General features: G+C 46.7%; 1 protein-coding gene across 7 annotated transcripts in view; it reads right to left on the bottom strand.

Annotated features, from left to right (window-relative positions):
- TENM4 (teneurin transmembrane protein 4) overlaps window positions 1-27411 on the bottom strand; it is an 854243-nt gene that overhangs the window by 728404 nt on the left and 98428 nt on the right. The window lies entirely within an intron of this gene.

Here is a 27411-nt window from a genome sequence, read left to right as displayed (position 1 = left end):
GGGGTTGGGTGTGGGATTCGAGGCACCCCCCCACCCACCCCATCCCTGCCCCAGCCTTGGGTCTGAGGAAGTGACAGATCAGCAGAGCCATTCAGCTGAGCTACAAAAGCCTTCTGCCAGGGTGGCAAAAAAACATTAAACGAGACTTCCTCGGGCTTTAGAAATTGCTGAAATACAGAGGCCGCAATGGAAGATGAAGTGTCCTACAAAGGGAGCTGCGAATGGAATCAATTTCCCTGGGCCGACTTTTATGTCCTATTATAAGAAATTGAAAAATTATTTCTGTGGGAATTTCGCTTTGCCGCTCCATCTCTCCAGAAGATATTGGGAAGGAAAATGGCTTCCAATAAAGGGGCCCCGGGTCTGGTTCTCCATCACCAGAGCTGATCCTCTGTTCTGCGGCTCAGGAGCCAGGGGAGGTGGGGTCAGGGGGAGTCTGGGCGTCTGTTCTGTTAGGGGGTTGGGGGGGTGGCGCAGGAAGGGCAGGGAGATGGAGACAAATGCAACAGCCCCAGGGATACGAGCTCCTGATGGCCCAGACACACACGCTGCTTGGCTGGAACTTGATACTCTTGAGGCTGGCTAGACGGGCCAGAGTGGAATGCCAGAGTCCCCTGGGCGGGACGTCACACCGCAGGGAGGACTCCACCAGCTGCCGCCCCACCACCCACGTTTGCATCCAGGGTCACGGCCTCAAAGGCCTGCCCACCCCTCCTTCCTTCCCTCACACATGTTCCTGATGCCGCAAGCTTCTCACCTCTCCCCAAACATGGAATACTTTTCCTCCACGCCTGGCATCTTCACTGGAGGGCTTTCCTCACCTGGATGCCCTTTTTTGCACATCAGTCTGAAAAACTCCCACCCATCCTACAGGAACGAGCTGAAATGTGCCTACATAGGAAGTCATCCCTGACCTCCCTCCCTTGAGAAGGGGACTTCTGTTCCCTGGTACCGCAACCTGGATAATGCCCTCCCTGCCAAATGCCCATATCCTAATCCCCAGAACCTATAAACATGTTACCTGATATGGCAAAAGGGCTTTGCCAATGTGAATGAGTTAAGGATGGAGAGATGGGAGGCTTAGGCTGGTTGATCCAGGTGGGCCCACGGTAATCACAAGAGTTCTTGTAAGAGGGAGGCAGGAAGATCAGAGTCCGTAGCACATGACACGGAGCGAGAGGCTGGGGTGGTACAAGGAAGGGGTCGCAGACCAAGGAAAGCAGGCAGACTCGTGAAGACGACCAAGGGGAGGAAATGGAGTCTCTTCTCAGAGACTCTAGAAGGAACCAGCCGTGCCAACTAACTGAGCCCAGTGAGACTAATGTTGGATTTCTGACCTCTGGAACTGTAAGAGAAGCAACCTGGGTTGTTCTAAGTCACTCGGTGTGTGGTGATGTGTCGCAGAAGCCAAAGGAAACCAAAGCACGTGGCGGTTCCTCTCCCTCCCAGCACTCCTGGGACTTCACCGGCCAGGCCTATTCTAAGTGCCACACACGCATTAACTCAATCTTACCACACCCTGCTGGGAAGGTTCTACTACCCCACTTTACAGAGGAGGAAACTAAAGCCCAGAGACATTGTGCAGCACGCCTACATAAAATCACACGGTGGGGGAAAAAGAAAGAAAATCGTGCAGGTAGTACGTGACAGAGCTGGGACTTGAACCCAGGGCACACTGAATAGAGATCCGAGGTTTAAGGCTTGGTCTCTTCAGTCAGAAAGCAGGCTTTCCTGCAGTACCTGTAGGATGCCTGTTGGACCGTGTCTGCGTCCCCAGAGCCTGATCCAGGCCTGATTTAACGGAGCCTCCAAGCACTGCAGAATGAGCAAAGAGCTGAGTGGGGGCCTCCCTGACCCTACCCAAGAGCTCTTTTTATTCATCGAATTCTGTTGTGTGAAGCAGGTAGATTAGAACTGAACCTTCTAATCGAACTAGATTATTTGTAACATTAGCATAAAACACCTTATGGTGGGTATACTTTCTATGAGAGTTCCCTCTAGGTGGCATGGTAAAGTGGGAGGAATCTGGGAATTGGAATTGAGGAACCTCTGGGCCAGGTCGCACCGCGTAGACCCTCAGTTTCTTCATCCATAAAATGGGTACCATAATACCACTGATGGAAGAGGCACAGGAGATGATATATGAGACGTGCATAGAATAGCACTCTTGTCCTCTGAGCCTCATAACAAAGCTGGCAGCACCTGGGCAGGCGGTCTTATTCACCAGCCACAGATGCAGAAACTGAGGTCCCCACCCCCACCAGGCTGATAGAGCACCCCAGCAAACGCATCAGGTCATCAGGCCTGAAAACCAGGAGGGCTGTCCAAGTTAGGTGCTGCCGAAATGCAGACGTGACAAAGGTCATCTTGAGCTGGGATGCTCGGACGGTTTTCCGGAGGTGCCAGCCTGTGACAGTCAAAGACCATCACGGGGACCTTGAGGGACACGGTGAAGAGGAGGGCTTGGATGAGGTGCATGTGGGCTGAGCAAGGACCTGGAGAATAGGAGCCCAAGGGGGAAGGGGCACTCTGAGGCCCTGGGAGCATGGGGTACGTGGCAAAGGCCACGGGGTCCCACAAACAAGAGCTGGTAGCCAGACTGGAGTGATCAAACGTAGGTGGAAAGGGAGAGAGGGGGCAGGGCGGGTGTCTGGGAGAACAGTGGGGCCACCAGGAAATGAGGGGCTCCAAGGGCCTCTAGAAGTCTCTTCGCATGACCAGACATTGGAAGTCCGAGAGTCTCCCAGTCCTGGCTGCAGAGAATCATCTGGAAAGTTTTCAAAATCCCTTCGTCCAGGCTGCACTCCAGTCCCAGTAATTGAAAGTGGCAGGGACCGGGAGGGGACAGTGACCTGGGCATCACCGCATCAGTCAAAGCTCCCCATGTGCCACCGCCGCACCCGCAAGGCTCAGAAGCTCTGCTCCTCGGGCCTGGGTCCAGGGACCAGATGCCTGGAGTCTCCCGGGCTCCGATTCTGCGAATTACCTTCAGCAGTTGTGTCCAGTGATGGTTAAATGCGTCCTTTCCCCCTTTCCCCCTCAAGCCCTGCAGCTTTGCCTGAACATGCTACTTCACTTTCTGTCCTTGGTCTGAACTGGAGTCTTTGGGGGTTTGCAGGGTTTGGGACAGGTGGGTTGGGAGAGGTGGGGGGAGTGTCAGTTGTTTGAGGAGAAGGTTCCAACTGCCCCATTTCCTGTGGCCAGGACAATGATTTGGTGGCCCTGCCCGGGGGCACCCCCCTTGCTGGGGAGATGGGGGCTCTGGATGCCTCAGTACTCCCAGCTTACTCGGAGCATCACTCAGTGTCTCTGTGGCTGACCCCTAGCAGGAGTGGCCTGGGGACAAGGGGATAGAAATGAAGAGCTTTTTCCTACTGGCCCTGGAGAAAGAAAGAGATAGCATGCACTCAGCCCTTGCTCCGTGGCCAGAGTTACGCAAGGTACATCTCATGCAGTTAATTTATCCTTATTCTACCTTATGACACAGATACTTGAGATCATCCTGTTCTACGGATGAGAACACATGGGCCCAGGCAGGTCGGGTGACTCGTCTGAAGGTTTCACAGAAGGGAAAGGTGAGGGCTGTCTCACCCCCACATCTGCTGACTCCAGGGCCTCTAATGCTCACGGTCCCAGTTTCCCACTTATAAAATGGGAATCACAGTATTTCCTCCTTCATAGGGTTATTGTAAGCATTAAAAATGTGGCATGTTGGAACTCCCCTGCTGGTCCAGGGGTTAAGAATCCATCTGCTTTACAATGCAAGGGACTCGGGTTCCATCGCCAGTCGGGCAGCTAAATTCCCACATGCCAGGGAGCAACGGAGCTCATGCGCCGGAACTACTGAGCCCACGCACTCCGGAGCCCACGCAGTACAACTAGAGTCTGTGCACAACCACGAAAGTTTCCACATGATGTAACAAAGATCCTGTGTGCTGCAACTAAGATCTGGCGTAACCAAATAAATAAAAATATTTTTTTAATGTAGCATGTTAACCTATATAAAACATAGACTAGACTGTTTAGAATTCAGTTTATGCGTCATAAAAATGGCCTTTTTAAGAAGGGACTCCATCCTAATGTGTATGTGGTTTGACGAGATAGTGTAGCTAAATCTTAAAGGAAAAAAATATTGGATGGAGACCAGAGAATTCTTTTTTCCCATTCGCACCTCAAATCTCCCTTTGTGTTCTTTGGAAAACTAATGAGCTTGTTACCAATGCTAATTAGCTCTCGTCCCGGCACTCAAGCAACAGGAAGATATCTAAGGTCAGCCACCTGGCGTCCTTCGGGTGCAAGGCTGAGAGAGGAGAAGCAGGACTGCTTCTCCAGGCCCGTGCCTGGACCCACTGGGGCTCGGGTCCTTCGTGCCCCTCTCGGATGGCACTAAGACCACATATGAGGTCTAGGGCATCCCCTACAATGCCCAGCTGCATCCACAGAGATGCCATTTCAGTGCTTATCCCTTCCGATTACCAGTATCTTCTTCCTATTCTAAGCCAGCCTCCTATCAGTGGGGCATCCCAGACCCCACAGAGAGAAATATGTTTCAGACAGTTCCAGACCTGGGGCAGAGGAGGCACCTAATAAACGACTTGAATGAATGAACATGTGAAAACTCAGTTACGTTGCCGATGACTCCCAGTCTCTAGACTCAGCATTTCTGAGGTCTTACTTACTCATGGGGGTGGTAATGGGGGGCCACTCAGAGCATGAGGCCTCCATGAACCTGAGATCAAGGAAGAGCTGACTCTTTCCCAAAGTTGGGGGAGGTGAGATCAGGAAACCAGGGAAGAGAATCTGACCTGGGCACACGGGTCAGTGCCTGGAAAGAAGGGGAGGGGCTGAGGGTCAAGCCGGGGCATGAAAAGGACAGGAACTCGTGAGATGTCTCAGATGGCCGAGCTGGCTGCAACTACAGAGCTTTCGAGAACAGATGGCATGGGAGGATTGTAGTCAGATGCCCACAGAAGGGGCTGGTGTCAGACCATAGTGGACTGGCACTGGAGTATTTGAAAATGAAACTCCTCTTTGACCGACACTCGAGAGCGCAGCCTGCGTTTCCCTGGTGGCTCAGTGGATAGGAATCCGCCTGCCAATGCAGGAGACATGGTTTAGATCCCTGGTCCGGAAGGATCCCACATGCTGTGGGGCGAAAGAGCTTGTGCACCACTGAGCCCATGTACCACAACTACTGAGCCTGTGGGCTCTAGAACCTGCGAGCCACAACTCCTGAGACCACGTGCTGTAACTACTGAAGCTCATACCTTTGGGGCCTGTGCTCCACAACGAAAGAAGTCACCACAAGAAGAAGCTCGCACATCGCAACTAGAATGCAATCCTGCTCCCCGAAACTGGAGAAACGCCCACACAGCAACGAAGACCCAGCACAGCCCAATAAATACATGAATAAAATTACTAAAACAAGAAATAGAAGATGAATCCTTTAATTAAAAATAATAAAAAAGAATGCAGACCACTTTGAAAGGCTCAGAATCTTTCTCTACCTTCTCCCACCCCTCCTTGATCCTGACCTTTCCTGAAGAATCCCATTTCATTTTTCCTATGAAACACCATCAGCACAAAGCAGGAAGCAGAATAGACAGGCCACCTTCCCAATTCTACCTAAATTTTCTTCCTAAATTACTAAGACAAATATTTCGGGAAACTGCATTTGGCTGGAATGGTTGGATAATTCATTTTATTTACCATCTAAACGCACTTGAGAGCTGAGAAAGATTCATTCAAGTTGCCACGTCTTAGTCAGATGCAATTCACAGCAGAAACCGCTGCCATCCAAAGCCTCCATAACTTCCAAAGGGTAATGGATTTTTTTTCAGCCCATCTTTCTTCCCAGCTCATATTTGCTTGAGGATTCCAAATGGATTCTATTTACTGTAATTACTGTTCTAACTGCAGCTCACTTGCAATGTATCAGGTTAATGTTAACAAGATCCCCAGCTGATGCTGGTAATGTGTATTCATTGTTCAAACTCTTTATCCACCCCCTTTGGTGTTGTCTCAATTCTATTTTCTGAACCCAAAGGGGAGGGAGCGAAGCCAAGCAACGCTGGTGTTTTTTTCTGTTTCATTCTTCTCTAATGCCACGGGCTTTTTTCTCAATGGATACCCATTGTTCCTGGGTTTTCCTGCTCCTGTATTTACATGGCATGATTACAAATGTTATGCTTTGCTTAAATCCTGATTTACATGCTTATCCTCTTAATTTTTCATGTTATTAGTGTCATTAAATTTCCACTTATTGTTATTTGATTTTTGATGATAAGAATTAGCATTAACAAGGGTCTCAACAATTTGAAAGACACATTTCTCCACTGTATCTCTACAATAAAGCAGAGAAACAATGGCCTAGTGCATCAAGAGCCTTCATCTCTCAAGTACTGAGTAAGCTTATATTCATGTGTAGAAAAAGCACATTTCAGAGTAAGGAAGACTTACTTCGAATTCCAGTCTCACCACTTATTTGCTATACGAGCTTAGGTGAACTTACCTCTCTATGCTTGAATTTCCTCATCTAGAAAAGAACAAAACTAACACAACAGTGAGCGCATTTTGTTGGGATGTTTCTTGCACACAGTTTTTTGAATTGCATCTGTTATTATCAGAGTTTATCAAGAACTTCAATCATGTAGCCAGATATTAGGACCACAGCACACACAAATATTTTAATGGGTGTATTTAGAACTTCCAAATGGACTTATTGACCTCAAAGGATTTTAGAGAGAAACCCCTTACTACTCAAAATGTGGTTCACAAACCAGCAGGTCAGCATCACCTGGGAACTACCGAAACGCAGGCTCTTGGTTCCTTTCCCAGGAAAAAAATAACAACATAACTCCAGGTGAAGGTGAAAGTGAAGTCGCTCAGTCGTGTCCGACTCTTTGCAACCCCATGGACTGTAGCCTACCAGGCTCCTCCGTCCATGGGATTCTCCAGGCAAGAGTACTGGAGTGGGTTGCCATTTCCTTCTCCAGGGGATCTTCCCAACCCAGGGATCGAACCCGGGTCTAAGGCATTCCAGGCAGATGCTTTAACATCTGAGCCACCAGGGAAGCCCAGGTAGTTGACAGAAAAGAGATTGTCCCTAGAAAGTGTCCTGACTTTCTGGACAATTTGTTTCAACCTAGATGTCTTAGGAGATGCCAAGAAAAGACAATCCTAAAGAAAACCCTGAAGTCCATTCTGGCTTATTCCATTATGCAAGCAGCTGTAACCCCCCAGGGAACCTTTTACCCTCTTCCCAAGAGCAATGATCATTAAGCATAATGAAAAGCAATGCCATTTGTTGATTCAGGTAGAGTCTGAGACACATTGTTTTGATATAAGTGAAACAGTTCCCTTCAAACTCAAGGTAAGTCTCTTTTCCTTTCCACCCGGGTCACCTCATCTGTAAGGCGAGAAGAGCAATCCTTACCTCCAGGGTTGTCTGAGAATCAATGCAAACAGATGTCAAGCCTGATGCCTGGCACATCATAGGCACTTAATTATGGCTGCAGCAGTAGCAGCCTTAGTAATAATGTGTATGGATGGAGGTGGGTGTGGGGGTTGGAGCTGCTGCCGTCATTATTACCACATCTGCAAAAGAAGCGAACACATCCCAGGTTGCAAAGACAAATTCTTAGTGTCAGTCACCTCCTGCCATGAGGGGAGGCCAAGAATAACCAGAGATGGAACAAACAAATTCAACTTCCCTCTCTGTCTCCTAGTAACTTCCTTGGGAAAGCCACTTAACCACTGACAATATCACTTTCCTCATCTATAAAATGGACATAATATCATTTCCTCTGACTCCCTCAGGGCCAGAGTGAAGAGCTCATAAAATGAAGCATCTGAAAGTGATTTGCACCTCTATAGCCACACAAAGCCCGCTGAACAAATGGAGACGATCCCCATGACCTCTGCTTCCTCCCGGGCCCCAAGCCCTGGTCTCGTGATGATTTTCATCCATTTTTGTCCATTCTTCTCTTTTCCTCCCTTTCCCACCAAATCCCCTGCCTTTGAACAGGTCTCCACGACTGCACAGGTTCCCCAGAGGCTCCATCCTGGGTCTTCCTTTCTTCCCCCTTCAATTTACCCATCACCGAATGAATGTGTCTCAGAGACCGCCTTTCTCTTTCAAAATCAGAAGTGGCATGATCAACGATGGTGGTATGCATGTGTGTGTGTTGGGGGGGCGGTGGAGGGGTTGTGATTTAGCCTCCATAAACTCCATTAGTCTTCACGATGTATCTCCTGCTATGCTAGTGAACTTCCAAGGCAGGGCCTGCAGCCCTCTTCGCGCCCCGTCTGGCCCTCTCAGTGGAACTTCTGCTCTGGTCCTGCAGAGACGGTGGGGCTACTTTGTGCCAAAGCCTTGTGGCTTCCTCTCCACTCTCTGAACAACCCCTGCTATGCTTAGGTCTGAGGGCAAGGCTCCAAAAACTGATGTTGACTCGTCTCTTCCCCACGGTGAATTCAAAGATAATGAAAGAGACCAAGGTGACCGCCTGGCTTTAGGGCCAGGATTCCTTTCACACTAAAGGAGGTGCGGGGGTGGGGGCTGGCTTCGGTGCTCCCCCAAGGAAGACCCTGCTCTGCCAGCACTTTGGAATCCACTCTGCTTGTAGGCGGGGCCTGCCGGCAGCCACACCTTCCAGGTGTGCACGTGACCTTTGGCAAGTGGGGCTCTGAGCGTCTCTCAGTCTCTGTTTCCTTGTCTATAAAAAGAGGAACTTTATCTCAGGGTTGGTGTGAGGTTTGAATGAAGTAAAATATGTGAAAAGAAGCTGGGAGAATGTGGCATATATCCGATGTTTACTGCTATTACTTCACTTTCTTGATAAAACCTCAAGGGGCCCATCTTCCCAGGATATATGAACAAATTCTTTTTTTGCGGGGGGCCATGCGGCACAGCTTGTGGGATCTTAGGTCCCTGACAAGATCTTACTCACGCTCCCTGCATTGGAAGAGCAGAATCCTAACCACTGGGTCGCTAAGGAATTCCCCAAAACCATTTTTGGGGTTTTTTTATATCCAACCATAGCTGCCAGTCTTTAACAGAGTCATTTATTTCTATAGTGAATATTGATTATCTCTCTCAGGTACGAGGCTGCCTGCTAAGGACATAGCGGTGAACGACATTCCTGTGTCCTCCGAGCTCATGGAGGCTCTCCTCTGAACGCAAACACTAGTGGTGTCCCAGAGGACCGTCCAGTCCAGGAGAAACTCCTTGATGGGTATCTGGTATCTAAGCAGAAGGATCATGCAAGATGCCTCAGAGTGAGAATGAGGGGCCAACAAACGACTGCAGTTAAGTTCTATCACTTGCTAGCTTTGTGACTGTTAGGGACCAAATGTTTATGTCATCTCACCCCAAATCCCTGTATTGAAGTCCTAACCCCAGTGTGAAGGGATCTGAAGATGGAATTTGGGAGGTAATTAGGGTTAGATTAGGTCATGAAGGTGAGCACCTCAAGACAGAGTTAGCGGGTTTCTAAGGAGAGAGAGAGAGAGAGTGTGTGTGTGTGTGTGTGCAGGGTCAAGAGGGCTCTCTCCATCTGCATGCACAGAGGAAGTGTGAGACGAGGCCATCACAAGACAATGACCGTCTGCAAACCAGAGCCCCACCAGAAACCATATTAGCTGCGACCTCGATCTTGGACCAGTCTCCAAGACTGTAGGAACGACATTTCTGTTGTTTAAGCTACCCATGAAGTGTTTTGTTATGGCAGTCTGAACTGATTAATGCAGTGACCTTAGTTTCTTATCTTCTATATGCCTCAGTTTCCTCACCTGGAAAATAGGGATAATTACAATCCTACCTATGAATTAAAGTAAGGAGTAGATGATATAAGGTAAAATTCTTAGCCCAGGGACTTGCTCAGTAAATGGTAGTTATTACCATATGACCCAGCAAATCCATTCCTGGCCATATATCCAGAAAAAAGGAAACCACTCATTTGAAAACACGCATGCATCACAATATTCATAGCAGTACTATGTATTATGATAGCCGAGACACGAAAGCAACCTGAATGGATTGAGAAGATGTGACATGTGTGTGTGTGTGTCTATCTATATACATGTATATATGTGTGTGTGTGTGTGTGTGTGTGTGTGTATGTAGAATAGAATATTACTCAGTTCATAAAAAGAATGAAATTCTGCTATTTTCAGCAACAAGGACAGGACTAGAGAATATGCTTGGTGAACTAAGTCAGACAGAAAAATACTGCATACCGCTTATATGTGAAATATAAAGTAAGTATAAATGAATGCATACACAAAAAAAGACACAGATGCACAGATAACAAATTTGGGGCTACCAAAGGGGTGAGGGAAGGGAGAAGGGACAAATTAGGGGTTTAGGATTCATGGCAGAAATGATTATATGTAAAACTGATAAGCAACAAAGATATACCATGCAGCACAAGGAATTATATCTATTACTTGTAATAACCTATAATGCAGTATAATCTGCAAAAACACTGAATCAGCATTTCACACACCTGAAATTAACACAATATTGTAAGTCAACTATAATTAAAATTTATATTTTAAAAAATTAAATGATAATTACTATCCTCTCTGTGCCCAATTGTAAATGTAAGCCCCAGGATGGCAGAGCTGGAAGGGGTCTTGTCAGTCCCCTCAATGTATGGAGGAAATGAGGCTCAGAGGGGAATGACTCGCCCAGGATGCATAGCAAGGGAGATCCTACCCTGGGCTCTCTGCCTCCCGCTCCAGGTCTATCCCCATCCACCCGGGAAGGTCTCGTCCTCCGTCCTCACCATCCATCCCTGTCTTCATCCCTGTCACTTGGCACACCCACTGGAAACTGTCACCTTTCACGTGGTGAGTGACTCCTGGGTAAGGTTGCTAGGAGATGAGGATTCATCACTGAATTCCACACCTGGAAATTCTCTTAAAGTTAGGGTGCTGGAATTCTTCTCTTTGAAGTAAACCAAATAGAAAAAAAGAAAAATTCTCATCCATGTTTGCCTTGAAAAATGTGGGTGGCGTCAGGGTTTTTTACTAGAGTGAAGCACATTTATAATAATAGCCCCATTACCTTTCATTGGTTTTGTCCCTTTTAGTCTGTAAGGCATCTTTACAAACTCAGAGATTGTTGGGCTAAGCCTCTATAATCATTCATTCATTCATTTATTCATAAATACAAATTTAGCTCCTTCCAGGTACCAGGCACGTTTTTGGTATCAAGGGGTTTAACAATGTATAAACGCATAAAACCCTCTGCCTTCATGGGGTTTCTGCTCTAGCAGGGGAGACAGACAATATATACATAAATAAATAAAAATGTAAGTAAAGAAATACTGGCAAATGTTAAGAAAAAATAAAGCTGGAAAAGGGAAGAGAGAGAGAATTGTTGTGAGCAGCCAGGAAAGCTTTCTCTGAGATACATTCTGGGCAGGGAATATTCACATTGCTGGGGGAATGACTGACCCTCACTTTATAGATATGGAAACATGGCCCAGACTCACAGGGTAGGTAGATGGTGGACCAGGAAGAAAATTCATATTCTATCCATCCTAGCTCGAGAATTGCTAAGTCTCAAGTCTGGGTCCAGGGACAAGCAAACCCAGTCTGCATGGAGATCAAGCTCTTGTGTCTCATCCAACCTCACCACGCACTATTACTGTGCCCTGGGCCCTGAGCTAGGCACTGGGACTAAAGAGACGAGGTGGACATGGGCCCTGCCCTCAGGGAGCTTCCAGGATATTGAAGAATATAAGACAAGTTCATGGGTAACTGGGACTTGTGTTAGAAAGGACATGTCTACTTCAGATCCTTCAGAATGGGGCTGCTTCTCCAGCACACACTAAGAAAAAGTTCTCCAACCTCCTGGATTTTCCTCTCTTTGATCAACAAATGTGAATTATGTGCTGGTCCCAGATGCCTCACTGAGAGCCATCACTTGTGTGGTGTCAACCATCCAGGCATCTCTGCAGGTGACCCCCTTTCTCGACACCACGGCCCTTGCTCGGAATACTGTGAAGTGAAGTCACTCAGTCGTGTCCAACTCTTTGCGACCCCGTGGACTGTAGCCCACCAGGCTCCTCTGTCCATGGGATTTTCCAGGCAAGAGTACTGGAGTGGGTTGCCATTTCCTTCTCCAGGGGATCTTCCCAACACAGGGACCAAACCCAGGTCTCCCACATTGTAATCAGACGCTTTTACCCACTCACTGTAACCGCCTCCTAACTTTTGCTCCTCCCCTTGGCCATGATCAGCACACCTTTCAGCATGTTCTTCACTCAGTAGGCAGAGTGATCATATTAAAACTTCTATCAGGCATGACATTCCTCCACTCAGAGACCACCAGTGGTACCCAACTCATTCAGAGGAAAAGCTAAACCTCACATCGGCCTACAAAGCTCTATGTGATCTGCTCCATCTCCCATCTAGGACCTTACTTCCTTCTTACAACTCTCTTCCTTGCTTCCATCCCTTGGTTATACTCACCTCCTTGCTCTGCTTCCCATCCATCAAGCATGGGCCCACCCCAGAGCCCTTATACACTTGACCCTTGAACAATGCTGAGGCTAAGTCACGTGTAACTTAGAGTTGGTCCCGTGTCCCAGGTTCCTCTCTAGCTGTGGATTCAACCAACCACAGGCCCCATCTACAGTAATCTTTACTTCTGAAAAAGGTGTGTAAGTGGACCCATGCAGTTCAAATTGTGTTGTTCAAGGGCCCACTCTACTTGCTACTCTGCCTGGAATGTCCTTCCTGCAGGTATTCACTAAACTTTCTCTCTTACCTCCTACGAGTCTTTGTCCAAAGCTCTATTTTGATTTGTAGACTCCAGCGCATCCCCATCCCAACATTCCTTGTTGTTGTTGTCAGTCACTAAGTCGTGTCCAACTCTCTGAAACCCCATGGACTGTAGCATGCCAGGCTTCCCTGTCCTGCACTGTCTCCCAGAGTTTGCTCAGATTCATGTCCATTAAGTCTGTCATGCTACCTAACCATCTCATCCTCTGTCATCCCCTTCTCCTCCTGCTTTCAATTCTTCCCAGCATCAGGGTCTTTTCCAATGGGTTGGCTCTTTGCAATAGGTGGCCAAAGTACTGAAGCTTCAGCTTCAGCTTCAGCGTCAATCCTTCCAGTGAATATTCAGGACTGATTTCCTTTAGGATTGACTGGTTTGATCTTGCAGTCCAAGGGATTCTCAAGAGTCTTCTCCGAGACTGTAGTTCAAAAGCATCAGTTCTTGGGCACGCAGCCTTCTTTATGGTCCAACTCTCACATTCATACGTGACTACTGGAAAAACCGTAGCTTTAACTATATGGACCTTTGCTGGCAAAGTGATGTCTTTGCTTTTTAATACACTGTCTCCTTATTTCCACCTTTTTCTTCTTTTCATTTATCACCTTCTCCTACATGGTATCATTCATTCACCTATTTTGCTTACTGTTTGTCTCTCTTACTAGAACAAAAGCCCCATAAAGATAGGGATTTCTGGCACATAATGGGAAAGTGCCAGGAATATCAAAGGTGTCTGATAAGTATCTGTTGAATCAATAAATATCTAGAGAAATCACCTTCCCCACACCAAGACTATTTCTCCTCTGATATCTGTTTTTCTGTTGATGGTAGGATCCCCCAGTGGCTCAGCAAGCCTTGCTAAGTCTAAGTTGCTTCAGTCGTGTCTGACTCTGTGCGACCCCATAGACGGCAGCCCATGAGGCTCCCCCGTCCCTGGGATTCTCCTGGCAAGAACACTGGAGTGGGTTGCCATTTCCTTCTCCAATGCATGAAAGTGAAAAGTGAAAGTGAAGTCGCTTAGTCGTGTCCGACTCTTCGCGACCCCATGGACTGCAGCCTACCAGGCTCCTCCGTCCATGGGATTTTCCAGGCAAGAGTACTGGAGTGGGGTGCCACCTTGGTTGGAGCCAAACAGTGATGAAACTATTTTGTCTATACTGTGTTGATGGTTTCAAGACTATATGCCTTTGTCAAAACTAATCCAATTGTACTTTATTATTTGTAAATTATATTTTAATAAAGCTTGATATTTAAAAAAAAAAAAAAAAAGGTCCAACAAGCTTTGCTTGCAGCCAAGAAGGTGATGACCTTGGGCTGGCTTCATAGAAACAAAGTTAAACCTTCTGCTTCCTCTTCTTTCCCCACCCGTCAAATTCAAGTGAAACCTCAGTTTTTTCATCTGTATGGTCAAGGTAATACTACCTATTTCATAAACTGAAGTGAGATCATGTGAGTTAAGATTCCAGGAATATTTGCCACAGAGCAGATGACTAATAAAAAAAAACCCTCCAGCTGACACTGAATTCTGGGGAGCCTTGCTTCTGAACATCTCTGAAATATGTCAATTTCTCGCCCTCTTTCCCAGTCCTGCTGCTGCCAGGATGAGTCAGGAGGCTGCAGCAAGCCCTGCCTGGAGGAGCGGAAAGCACTAAGGGGTGGGAAGGAGAGGCATGTGGTGAGGGGCGACCCCAGCTGCCAAAAGGCGCTCAGTTTTAGTTGAATCTCCAACCCAAACGTGATCGGCAACAGTCAGTGTACCAGGGGTAAGACCACAACTCTCCAGCACCACAGAGCTCCCAGGGCTCCCCGGCCCCCTGAACTGAGTGCCCTCCTCCCTCCTGTCTCCTCTGCCCCAGTCAGGCCTAAGCTCCATGCAACAGGCCTCCTCTCTCTAAATGGGTGCTTTACACTGCTGCCCAGGCGACATCTGTGGGAACAGAGAAAGCCACAGAGCGTGACTGCCTGCAGCTAATTGATTTGTTTGAGCTGCTGACAGAAGGATGTGCACAGTCCCCACTGAAGATTAGGGGTGGGGGCATTCCAGGCAGAGAGGGCTGGACCAGACAGAGAGGCGGGGGGAGGGGGAGCCCACCTTGGCTCTCCCGGATGGCCTGCAGGGTAGTCCGGTAGCAGACTCCCTGTCGGCCTCTGTGAGTTTCCTCTAGGAAGAAAAAGAGACAAGCAGGAAGGGAAGAAAGGGCACAGGGAGGGAAGGAGAGAGAGAAGCAAACAGCAGGAAACAGACATAAAAAGGGACTCACAACACATTAAGGTTTTTGAGCATTTACTATGCACCAGGACCAAGTTCTCACTTAAAGAAGCAGGTAAGATAAAGGCAATGTGAGGGAAGAGAGGGGGGCCAGAGAAAGAGACACAGGCAGGAAAATGATGGAGGGACCCAGGCCGTTGGGTACCCCGCCCGGCCAGGCTGGTGATGGATAAACAAGATCAGCTTCAAATCCTGGGATAAACCTACCTCTGACTTAGAGGTTAATGAGGGGGAAAGGGCATGGATCTCTCTGGGCCCTAATGACTTTTACCTTAGGCGAGGGGAGACCAAGGATGAGCCAGCAGGAGGGCGCAGACGAGGATGTCTACCGTGGGCAGGAGAGCGGGAGGAGACAGCATGAACGCCACACAACTCCCTCCCGGGACCAGAGCATCTCTGCCTCTGACATCCCCCAACCTGGCGTTTCAACTGAGTTTACTTTCCAGATCTTTCTCGACTTACAGTGACTCTATGTCCCTATAAATCCCTCATAAGTTGAAAATATAAGCCCAAAATGTACTTACATACCTAACCTTCCGAACGCCACAGCCTAGTCTCGCCTACCTTAAGCGTGCTCAGAACACTTACATCAGCTCACAGTTGGGCAAAATGATGTAACCCAAAGCCTATTTTATAATAAAGAGTTGATGTCGAATATTGTACTGAAAGGGAAGGACGGCTGTATCTGTTGTTCACCCTCATGATTGCGTAGCTGGCTGGGGACCGTGGCTGCTGCCACGCAGCACCACCAGGGAGTATATCACACAGCACATCACCTGCCTGGAAAGGGTCAAAGTTCCAAGTTCAAAGCATACTGAATTGCGCGTTGCTTTCACACTATCGTAAATTCAAACCATCTTAAGTTGAACCACTGTAAGTGCGGACCATCCGTAGTTTAAATCTGTTTTCTTTGGGGGTTTCCTTCCCTTCAAACCTACCTGCTCAAACAACAGTACAGGGAAGGCTCCTGGTGATGATTTGTAGACAGGGAGTGTCTTTGCTCTGATGGTCAAGCCCAGAAAGGTTTTCTGAGCTAAGCAATCTCGTTTCTAGACTGGATTTTAATGTGGTTATTGGGGAAAAAATAGTCTTTGCCTTGAACCTGACACCCCAGACACTGAATTGCTTAGACTTGCTAAGCCTCATCTGTCACTCTGCAAACGTGCCGTCCTGGAGCTGTGACGATCTCTAATGCATCATGGTTTATAAATGAGCCTGACGTGCCGCCTGGTACATGAAAAACACTTACAATCCATCAGGTAAATCAGAAACACTGCAAAAATAGCTTACAGGTTATATACCTACTGCCAAGAAAAGCTACAAAGGAGATACGCATGATCAACCAGCCAGAGATGTGCAATTAAAATAAAAGAAGGAATAAAGAGGGGGATTGAGAGAACAGTGCAGTAGTTTTTACCAGGGGTTGCCAAACTCTAGCCCATGGACCAGATCCAGCTGGCTGGCTTTTATGAATAAAGTTTTATTGGCACATAGACACATCCATTTGTTTACTCATCCTCTAAGGCTGCTTTCCTCTACAAGGCAGAGTCCAGCAAGTTATGATAGAAATTGTGTGACCTGCAAAACCTAAAACATTTGCCATTTAGGCCTTTATAAAAAGTACCTTGCCGACCTCCAGGATATAATATAGGTTCATACTTTTGTGTTCACAGCAGCTGAATCTAGGGTATGATGTTTTCCACAACCTCGGTTTTTCCGCTTACAAAATGGGTTTATAATAACCATCCCCCAGACTGAAAATTAAAGTTCTTAAAAAGTTACATAAAAGCAGTCTACCCTGCTTGGAACATAGGGAGCTCTCATCAGATAGCATCTCAGTGTTATGGACATCGTTTTAGCAGATGCTGCTTCCAGGAGACAGGGAAGTTCAGGGGAGGCAGGGCTGGTTGACAAACTGCACCATGATAAAATGAATTCCGGGACCTCTGAAGGAAGGTGAGGGAAGCAAGCGCTTCGTGAGTGACACTCTCTGCCAAGTTTGTATTATTTTGTCTCTGATTTTCAGAAGAACTCAGTGCCATGTAACAAGGGAGGATGTTGAGGTTCAGGGAGGTCAAAATCACATAAAGCCAGGGAAAGCAAGCCCAGCTCTGTGTGCTTCAAAGCTTAAGCCCATTGATCTGAGTGTTTGATGAAGCTGCTGTTATTTTACTTAGAAGAAGACGAATTAGTGGTGACACAGTAGCCTTTCTCCAAACGTTTGTGTTTCCGGGTACGAAAGGGCCCTGATTTACAGGAGTTTCAGAGGACAAAACCAGGACAAAATCTGTCCCTTTTCTGATCTCATTCTGTCTCAAGGATACATGATAATCTCCACATGAAATGCACAAAACACAAAGAACAAAACAGAATCTGAAGTCCAAGAGGTTTAAGCCTGTCCTAAAAATAATATGCCAAGAAGAAAATAATATTCTGCATGCACAGAGTACTGGTGAGTTATAAAAAAAAAATCACAAGAGGGGATGGTATTTGATAATACTATGTGGTATGCTTGTAATTTATTTATGAGAATAGATGGTAAATCTTCTCACCACACACATGCATATACACACACACACACACACACACACACACACACACACACACAATGGTAACGATTCAGAAGTAGTGGATCTGTTAATCAGCTTGATGTAGTAATCATTTTGGGCTTCCCTAGTGGCTCAGATGGTAAAGAATCTGCCTGCAATGCAGCAGACATGGGTTCAATCCCTGGGTCAGGAAGATCCCCTGGAGGAGGGCATGGCAACCCACTCCAGTATTCTTGCCTGGAGAATCCCATGGACAGAGGAGCCTGGTGGGCTACAGTCCCACCAGGGACTGTAGGGTTGCAAAGAGTCTGACACGACTGAGCGACTTTCACTCACTCAAGTGATCATTTTACAAAGTATGTGTATACTAGACATCAAGCTGTATACTTTAAATACATACAAATTTTATGCCAATGTTATCTCAACAGAGCTGCTAAAAATAATTGATGGAGACTTCCCTGGTGGTCCAGTGGTGAAGAGTCCACCTGCCAGTGCAGGGGACACAGGTTCGATCCCTGGTCCAGGAGGATTCCACGTGCTGTGGAACAGCCAGACCCACGCGCCACAACTACTGAGCCCGCGTGCTCTAGAGTCTGTGCTCCGCAACAAGAAGCCACCACAATGAGAAGCCCTCACACCCCAGCTAGAGTGTCACAATTAGAAAAAGCCAGCATGCAGCGACGAAGACCCGGCACAGCCAAAAACAAATGTAAAAATAAATAATTAAAAAAATAATTTATTGCACAAATATACAATAATATGAAAGAGATCTAAAAATTAAAAGAAGTAAAACACAGAGAAAAGTAATTTTAAACATTCCTATAAGTGTAAAAAATACAACAATCACATGAGGAAGGTGAGACGCATGTCCTATCCTCCCATTTTACAGAGAAGGGAAACCAAAACGTAGAAAAGTAGGTGCCCAAGTCACAAGGCTTGCTGGCTATAATCAGGGCTTCGGCTCAAGCCTGAGTTCTCTGAGACATGAGTGATAAATCACGGGGCCACAGCAGAACAGATGTACACAACTGAGTGTTTGTCAAGATGAGAAATGAAAATTACTCTGCTCCTTTTAGTATCCAGAGTCAAAAACTTGCAGGGGGGAAAGATTTAAAAAGCATTTTCTAAAAAAAATAAATAAATAAATAGAACCTCTCGTATTCCTTAGACCTACAGCTTTGGAAGTGCCCCCAGGGCACCCACGCAGGGGTGACCCCCCGTCAGTGGTCAGGGCATCTGGGCAAGATAAGCACACAGTCTGGTGCCTGCCAGCCCTGCATCTAGACACAGATCCAAGTAGAGGAAAGAGAACTTTCTGTCCTGTATTTAACAGCTTCTGCAAGAGCATGGGTAGCAGTAATAAGGGGGCCATGGAGGCTGGGATTCAAGTCCTCCTAACTAGTCGAGTGACTGAGGAAAGTGATGACCTTCTCCACCCTCAAGCTCTTCATCTACTCAAGAGGGATACTACTTGTATCTACCCCTTGGGTTTCTGTACAGATCAAACAAATGCATGTGAAGTAAGTGTCCAATGCCCACTACAGAGACTGTAGTAAAGTGTGGGGGTTATCACCATTGCCCCCACCACCACCCCTACAACAGCACGCTGGAAGAGAAGGACCACTTCTGGGCCTCCCAGTCTGACTCTCCTCACTGTTTGACCCAGGTTAAACCACATAAGCCCTCCGAGCTTTAGTTTTCTCTCCTATCAAATGGAAATAAAAGCCCTGTAATACCTGTCTAGTGGGGTCATTAAGGGGATCAAGGAAGATAAATAGATATGAAAGGGCTTTGTAAACAGTGAAGAGGTGTTCACAAACGAATCAAGGTCATTACCAGCATCCCTATTGTTAGTCTTCAATGATGGAAGAGTCACTGCATTGGGTAAGGAACTAATCTGCGGAACAATTCCTATTCATTTTTATATCTAATAGAACAATACCTTTTTTTTCCTCCCCTTTTGGACTTTTATTGCATGATCTGTGCTTGCTCTCAGCAACCATTTCCATACTATATATTCACAGTGGATATTATGATGAGACCTATCTATTTTTCTACTACTGTGTCCCAGGAAGAGAGACTTCTTCTGTGAGAGGCAAGCATTATCCTCATTTTACAAAGCTGTCCTGGGTCCTAGGTCTTCCTCTCTCTCTCTCTCTCTCCACTCGCTGCCACAGCCCACAGGCCAGAAGACAGAGCACATGGGGTGTTGGTTACACATGTTGGGAGCAGTTTCATCAAGCGACGAGGGGCAGCCCTTTTAAAAAGGTCCCACTAAAGAAGACAGTGACTGACATTAGTTAGGGAAGCCTGGTGGCTCAGATGGTAAAGAGTTTGCCTGTAAAGCAGGAGACCCACGTTCAATTCCTAGGTCGGGAAGATCCCCTGGAGAAGGAAATGGCTCCCCACTCCAGATTCTTGCCTGGAGTATTCCATTAACAGAGAAAGCCTGACGGACTGCAGTTCATGTGGTTGCAAACTGTCAGACACAACTGAGCGGCTTTCACTACTCACTCAACAAGGCAGTAGCTAACATATGCCTTGGCTAAGGGCTACAGTCTCTTACCTAGAAGTTTCCAAAGAAACGGCATGCTCTTAAATGCTGCATGCTCTCTTAAAGTGTCTCCAAAGGCACACGTGTTGCAGATTCAGGTCAGGATGTTTCTCCCTCTGTTCATGGCCAGCTCTGACATCAGCCTGCTTCAGAGATGGCCTTGTTGATAAAGATGGAGGGTGAGGAAGGCAACCTCTAATCAGTCCCCAGGGGATAGGTGGTGGTTTAGTCACGAAGTTGTGTCCGATTCTTGCAACCCCATGGACTGTAGCCTGCCAGGCTCCTCTGTCCATGGAATTCTCCAGGCAAGAATACTAGAGTGGGTTGCCATGCCCTCCTCCAGGGGATCTTCCCGACCCAGGAATCGGACCTGCTTCTCCTGCATTGCAGGCAGATTCTTAACCTACTGAGCTGCGAGGGAAGCCCTCAGGTCATTCAAATATTACCTGGAGACATTCTCCACTCCACCTTGAGTCCCAGCTCAACCATCTAGGAGTGTGATAAGTGTGGGGTGGGCAGTTCATAATCCTTAGTGAGGGACAGAGACAGTTATCAGGAGACCAGGTCTCGCTCCACCAACCATCCTTCTGGCACTGGCCCCTATCACAGAGACTGTGCTGAAGGGGAGATCGCAGCCTTCTCCCGGGTCCTCCAGGCTCAACCCAGCAGGTGAGCTGGAGGACCCGGGGGACAGGCTGAGGACTGTGTCCAGCAGGGCTCCAGGGTCCTGGCCACAGCCACCCACAGGCTGGGCGCAGGCCTTGAAGCAGCAGCGAACCTCTCCCCAAGCCCCACCTCCGAGACCTAGAGGCAGCGGCATCTTCGTGGGTCACAGTCCACGGGATCCACACGGCAGCCTCAGGAACCTGGGGGCTGGCTGGGTCCTGGGCACCTGGCCCCCTCAGTGATGATGACTGAGCAGGGTCTGAAGACCTGGCCAGCTGAGATCTGCCTCCTCAGCCAGGTCTGGGTACTAGCAGAAAGACCCAGCCTGGGTGCTGGACGAATCCTCCAGAGCAGGCTAACAGGCCATGCAGGACACCCTCCCCTTAGCCAGGGCCTGGACCTTGGAAGGGGAATGTTGAGCCTTGGGACATTGCCCTTTCTTGTCAGAACAGACTGTAACACTTGTTTTGGTGGAAGTTCACAGGAACATGGTTACCTGACCATGATCTGACCTCTAGAACAAAGGCTCTGACACCAAGACATTTGCAACCACTAACCACGCCCCTCCCTCACCTTTCCTATAAAAGGGCTTGGCTGAAAGCTGTTGGGGAGTTCAGGGTTTCTAAGGCATGAGTCACCAGTCTTCTTGCACGGCCCTGCAATGAACCTTGCTCTGCTCCAAATTCTGAGGTTTTGGTCTTGTTTGGCCTCACTGTGCATTGGGCACGTGGACCTGAAGTAACACGAGGACCCAGGGTTTTGCAGACGTGTTTTTGTGAAGAGTTGACTCAATCATTCTTGCTTTGCCCACCCTGACGGTAACCCACTGTCTTGGCAGTTCCTTTGGCACGTCTAAGGAGGACATTTTAAACAGCCAAGTGACGAGACTGATAACAGCATCATCACAAATGCCCTCCATAGTACAGCAGGTATAAGTCATTCCTCAAAAACCAATCACTTTACATCAAGTTCTCCCATCCTGCCAAGTAAAAAAAAAAAAAAAAAGAGTAGGAAATGAGTGTAGGTGATAACATTTCTGGGGCTCAAATTTATGCCTGGGGTTGATAAACCCTAAATTATCTCACCCACTACTACCAACAATTACCGGAGTTTAATATATCCAAGAGTGGTGTGTGTTTATAGGTAAACAAGCATTGTAAGACACACCACAAGAACATTTGATTCCTGGAACATCAAAATAGCTCCTTTACTACTATGCATGAGGTTAACTGAGAGATGGAAACAGACTAAATGGAATGGAAATGTCTCCCTGTTGATGTTAACACAGTAATTACCACGCCCAGAGCCTGATTTGCCATGATCTAGGGCTACCCGGGAAATACTGTTTCCTTACAGCAGTCCCATCCTAAAGGCTTCTGAGCTCTGGTAAAATCTAGGCTATAATCATCGCCACAGTCCTGCTAGATAAGAATCCTCCAAGATGCCTTAGAATTTTTAGGTCTTTATCCCCTTAGCAAATTTCCCTCCTCCAACATGGGGCTGGCAATTTCAGGAATTAAACAGTAGGTATTTCTAAAATGAACTTTAGCACAGCACCCATTATGTGAACGCCAGCACTGAATCATGTTTGTTTACAGGCCTGGGCAGCCTGTGAGATGAAGGTCTCTCCTTGGGGAGCTCTGGCCAGATGGGGCTATTGTCAGGGCTGGGGATTCTCGAGATAGGATATATGTCAATCCCTTGTGGGCCCTGTGAAAAATGTTTAGGTCACCATATGCAAAAAAAACAGGATAAATAATTGAACATGCAGTATGATCAGAGGACTACCAAATTATGCATTTGTAAGTTGCTGCATTCAAAAACTGATGTGAGGAGTGAGCGTAGGAAACGCCTTCTTCCTTTCCTTTTTTCCCTTTCATTTCCTCTCTTCCTTCCTTCCTACTTTCTGTCCTAATTTCCTCTAAGCCTCCTTTCCTCCTTTCTCTCAATAAATACCATGGGCCAGGCATTGTGCTAGATGGTGATGATAATGCAGTAAAAACAAACAAACAAAAAAGCCTTACCTTTCATTGTACATTATGCATTTTTGCAAACCATTTTTAAAAAATAATAAAAAGGCACGCTGCTGCTGCTAAGTCGCTTCAGTCGTGTCCAACTCTGTGAGACCCCATAGATGGCAGCCCCCCAGGCTCCCCCGTCCCTGGGATTCTCCAGGCAAGAACACTGGAGTGGGTTGCCATTTCCTTCTCCAATGCATGAAAGTGAAAAGTGAAAGTGAAGTTGCTCAGTCGTGTCCGACTCTTCACAACCCCATGGACTGCAGCCCACCAGGCTCCTCTGTCCACGGGGTTTTCCAGGCAACAGTACTGGAGTGGGGTGCCATCCATCACCTTCTCCGAATAAAAAGGCATATTTTGACATAAAAATAAAAATACATTATTAAAAAAAAAAAAGTTGTGAAACTTTCCAAGACAATCATGGAACCTGGCATATTGACTGGATTGCTGACGCTACTAAAGATTTATTGGCAATAGTTACCCATGATCAAGGTTTTCTGGTTTTTGTTTTTTCAGGTGGGGAAATCCTAATTTTTTAGAGATATGTACTGAAGTATTTACAGATGAAATAACATGATGTTGGGAATTGTGACTCAGTATCCCAATAGCCAGGTATTGATAATTGCTGATGCTAGGTGGTAAGTACATAGGGGTTTATTACATGAGCTGCTAGTTTTGCATAAGTTTGAAATTTTCCATAATAAAAGCAAAACAAAATCAAAATATATGTAAGCACAGTGGGACAAGTCTGATGGAAAATGCTGAGGTCCTGGGGGGCGTGGGGGTGTGGAGGGGGGAGGGATAAAGAAAAGGAGAATAGGTACCTAGGCAGAAGAGAGACGATCTAAAAAAAAAATTTACCTCCTTCTACTTCTATCATCATTCAATTTCATCAAACACAAACACATCCCTCCAGTATTTAGGGCGTTCACTAAAGAACCACAGCCTCTGCCTCCGTGGGTGCCCAGTGTACTTTGTATGGTTTGACGATAGTATTTATTCTGCTATATTATCATTCATTTATGTGTCTGACTTCTCTGTTGACTCCAGGAGGGCAGAGGGTTACACTTTCCCATTCTTGCGTCCCAGTTCTTTATACTGGGCTGGGCATACAGTGAATACCTTGTTAAACTGATCTCACAAAATCCTGGTACAATAGGTAAGTTTGCAAATGTTTCCCCTAAAATTGCGATAACTGATGTCACAGGTCAGAAAGAATCTGTATATGAAATATAAAAGTTAGATTGGCATCTTGTCCCAGTTCAGAGCAGCGTGTTGATTCTGCCCACACAAAGAACCACTCCCTTTTCAGCTGGAGTAGGAATCTGCCTTGGGCCAAGTTTGTAGTCAAAGGAATTACCAGAGAGCATGCAGGACTGTGCTACCCCACTACCCATTCTCAAAATCAAGGAAATAAAGCCAAAAGTTGGCATTCATGCCAGGAGAAACCACTTCAACCATAAAAGCAAATTTCATTTCCAGTGATCAAGTTGAATACCACTGTTTGGGACTTGAGTGACTAGATGTATTGTCAGATATTTAGCCATCTCAAGGCCCAGTTCCCCTAAGATATTAAGGGTCATTTTTATGAATGAACAGGCTAGCAATGAGACCTTCTCATTATTTATGAGGTACCTTTAAGTGAGAAGGGACATTTCTTAAATCTCACCCTCACTTCTACTTACAGAATGTTTTGTAGGAATCTCAACTCCACCATGTTCCGAAATGAACTAAAACCATCCCCAAGTGATGTCTTCCTCCTGAGAGCCTCATCTTGCTGAAAGGTGACAACCACCCTTGTTGAGTGGTAGCCCTCGCCAGGCCTGCCCTGCCCAGTACCCCCAGCAGACCAAACCGCCAGGAATGCCACAGCCTAGTCACAAAACACAACTTGATGCAACTGTGCATGTGTGATACCTCACAAATATCATACAACCTGTGACAATGCAGCAAGGTGGCACCGGGGGCCCTGACTGCAGAACCAGATGTCAGATTCAGATGAGGCTGAAGGCAATCACATTAGACTCTGGGAGTAATAGGGATGGAGGTCTAAGATCTGAGAGACGTGCATCTGTGTCACCACCATTAGAGTCTGGGGAAGCCTGAGAAGCTGAATCAATGACATTTCTCAGACTCACCTGATGTTTTTAGCTATAGAGGGATCCTTTGCATTTATTAATACCCTGGTGGCTCAGATGGTAAAGAGTCTGCCTGCAGTGTAGACGAGCTGGGTTCAATCTCTGGATTGGGAAGATTCCCTGGAGAAGGGAGTGGCAACCCACTTCAGTATGCTTGTCTGGAGAATCCCACAGACAGAGGAACCTGGTGGCTACAGTCTATGGGGTCACAAAGAGTCAGACACTACTGAGTGACTTTTACTTTTACTTTCTTGAGTTTATTGCAGTAAAATGTCACCTGTATCAGGTTTATGAGTTTAGAGAGCTCATTTTCGCCAAGCCTCAAGCCTCTGCCTATTTAAGCCTCTGCTGGGCTAGTTCCCAAACCCACTACAAGGTCAGAGTGATATATTTTAAGCTTGAATCAAGTCACGCTATCATCCCGTCAAACCCTTCCATAGCCACATCCAAGGAGCTACTTTCTCTGAGTTCCAGTCCTTGGGTCCTCCCCTCCCTCTCTGGGCCCAGGGTGGTAAGAGCTCCCCACTGTTGCCAGATTCTGGGAACTTCATCATCACCTGGCCAGCCCTGTCCTTGCCTAAACCTCTATAAATAGTCCATTCATTAAACCCTCTTTAGTCATCCCATTTGAATGTGCCATCTATTTCCTGCTGAGAAATACACAGACTATTTTGTAAAATAAGAATAAAAAAGGGAAGGGACTTCCCTGGCAGTCCAGTGGTTAAGAATCCATCTGCCAATGCAGGGGACATGGGCTCGATCCCTGGTCTGGGAAGATCCACAGGCTGTGAAGCAGCTCAGCCCATGAGCCACACAGAACTACTGAGAACACGAGCCTAGACCCTGTGCTCTGCAACAAGAGAAGCCATGGCAATCAGAAACCCACGCACAGCAACTACAGAGTAGCCGCTGCTCGCCTCAACTAGAGAAAGCCCACATGCAGCACCAAAGACCCGGTGCAGCCAAAAAAAAAAATAACGAAGGGGAAAAAAAGAAGGGGTCGTTGCTTCTCCAGATATCAAGCTATCCGCTCTCAGTCATGTAGAACAGATGAGGAGATAAACAAATATGTCAACAGGAGAGGATCAGAGGTCTTCTCTATGTGGGATGTGACATATGCTGGACGTGACAATTCAATGAAAGTGGAGGAAAGAACAGGCTATTCAATAAACAATGTCAGGACCACTATCTAACCACACAGAGAAGTAAAGCTTGTGCCATACACACTGGGGAGATGCTTACTTACAAGTCAAGTCTCAAAACTAGACACTAAGTTCCTCCATACTTAGCACATATTCAGAGACTCAAAGAATCACAGAAGTTGGGATAAAAACAGATGTACCTCAAGAGATCTTCTGCACCAGATCCCTGCATCCTGTTAGGAAAAAGGATCATTCCCATTTAATAGATGAAACAATGAAACCAAGACTGATGGCTTGTCCAGGCTCACCTAAGCAGCAGCAAAGAGGACACAATCCATAGGCCCAGATCTTACACAGGTTTGAGTTTAAAGGCAAGACATCTAACTGCTGAGTTTTGCATGTTTTTCCCCACACCCAGTTTTATGTGCAGAGGCTTGAACACAATGAGTGCAGACAGCTGCTCCATGTCAGCAGAGGGGGAAATAATACCTGTTCATCAGGGAGCTAATTCTGCAAAGCGCACCATCTAATCGGTACCATATACACGTAAATAGGATGCACTAATCAGCAGGAAGACATGAACTGCAATCTATCCCTCATGGACCCAAAATATAATGGAGCAAAATTGAAGGTTTTACGATGCACAAAGCACTTTACTTGGAAGACTGATGCTTTTCTAAGCAAGGTGTTCATTTCCAGAACAAGTTCCCACACTTTCTGACATCCAATCCCGGGAAACCATGAGCACCAAACAAAGAAACGTCTGGGGCAGTTTTTCCATATTTTTGGAGTCTGTGGGAGACAGCAAAGTGCAAAGATTAAAAGCACAGATTTAGAAGCCAGGCACACCTGGGTTCAAGCCCTGGTCTACTATTCCATAAGTCTGTGACCCTAGGTGAATCTCAGCATCTCTAAACCTGTTCTCTTACCAGTAAGAGAAGGGTAATAAAATCCTATTAGAGTGCTGGGATATTCAATAAAATAACAGAAGTAAAGTGTCAGCACATCCTTAACAATCAACGAGCTTTAACCATTACTATTAGGCTGATTTCCTTGTGCGACCCATTGTCCTATACAAACAACATTCCCCAGGGAGGGTTCTAAAGTGTTAGTAATCTAACCCTGCTGGATTGAACACACTGGTTCTTGGAGCACAGCCCTGGTATATTTTACTGGCCTGTACATTTTTTCTTTAAATTTAATTGACAATAAATTAAAATTCTAACATTTCCCATAAAAATCGGGGTTTCCACTTTCTCTTGGAAGAGTAAAAGGTGTGGTGACC

Source organism: Bos javanicus, chromosome 29, assembly GCF_032452875.1.
Source record: "Bos javanicus breed banteng chromosome 29, ARS-OSU_banteng_1.0, whole genome shotgun sequence".
In the NCBI taxonomy this organism is placed as follows: domain Eukaryota; kingdom Metazoa; phylum Chordata; class Mammalia; order Artiodactyla; family Bovidae; genus Bos; species Bos javanicus.
Note: the sequence above shows the minus strand (reverse complement) of the source record. Positions and strands in the feature narration are given on the sequence as shown.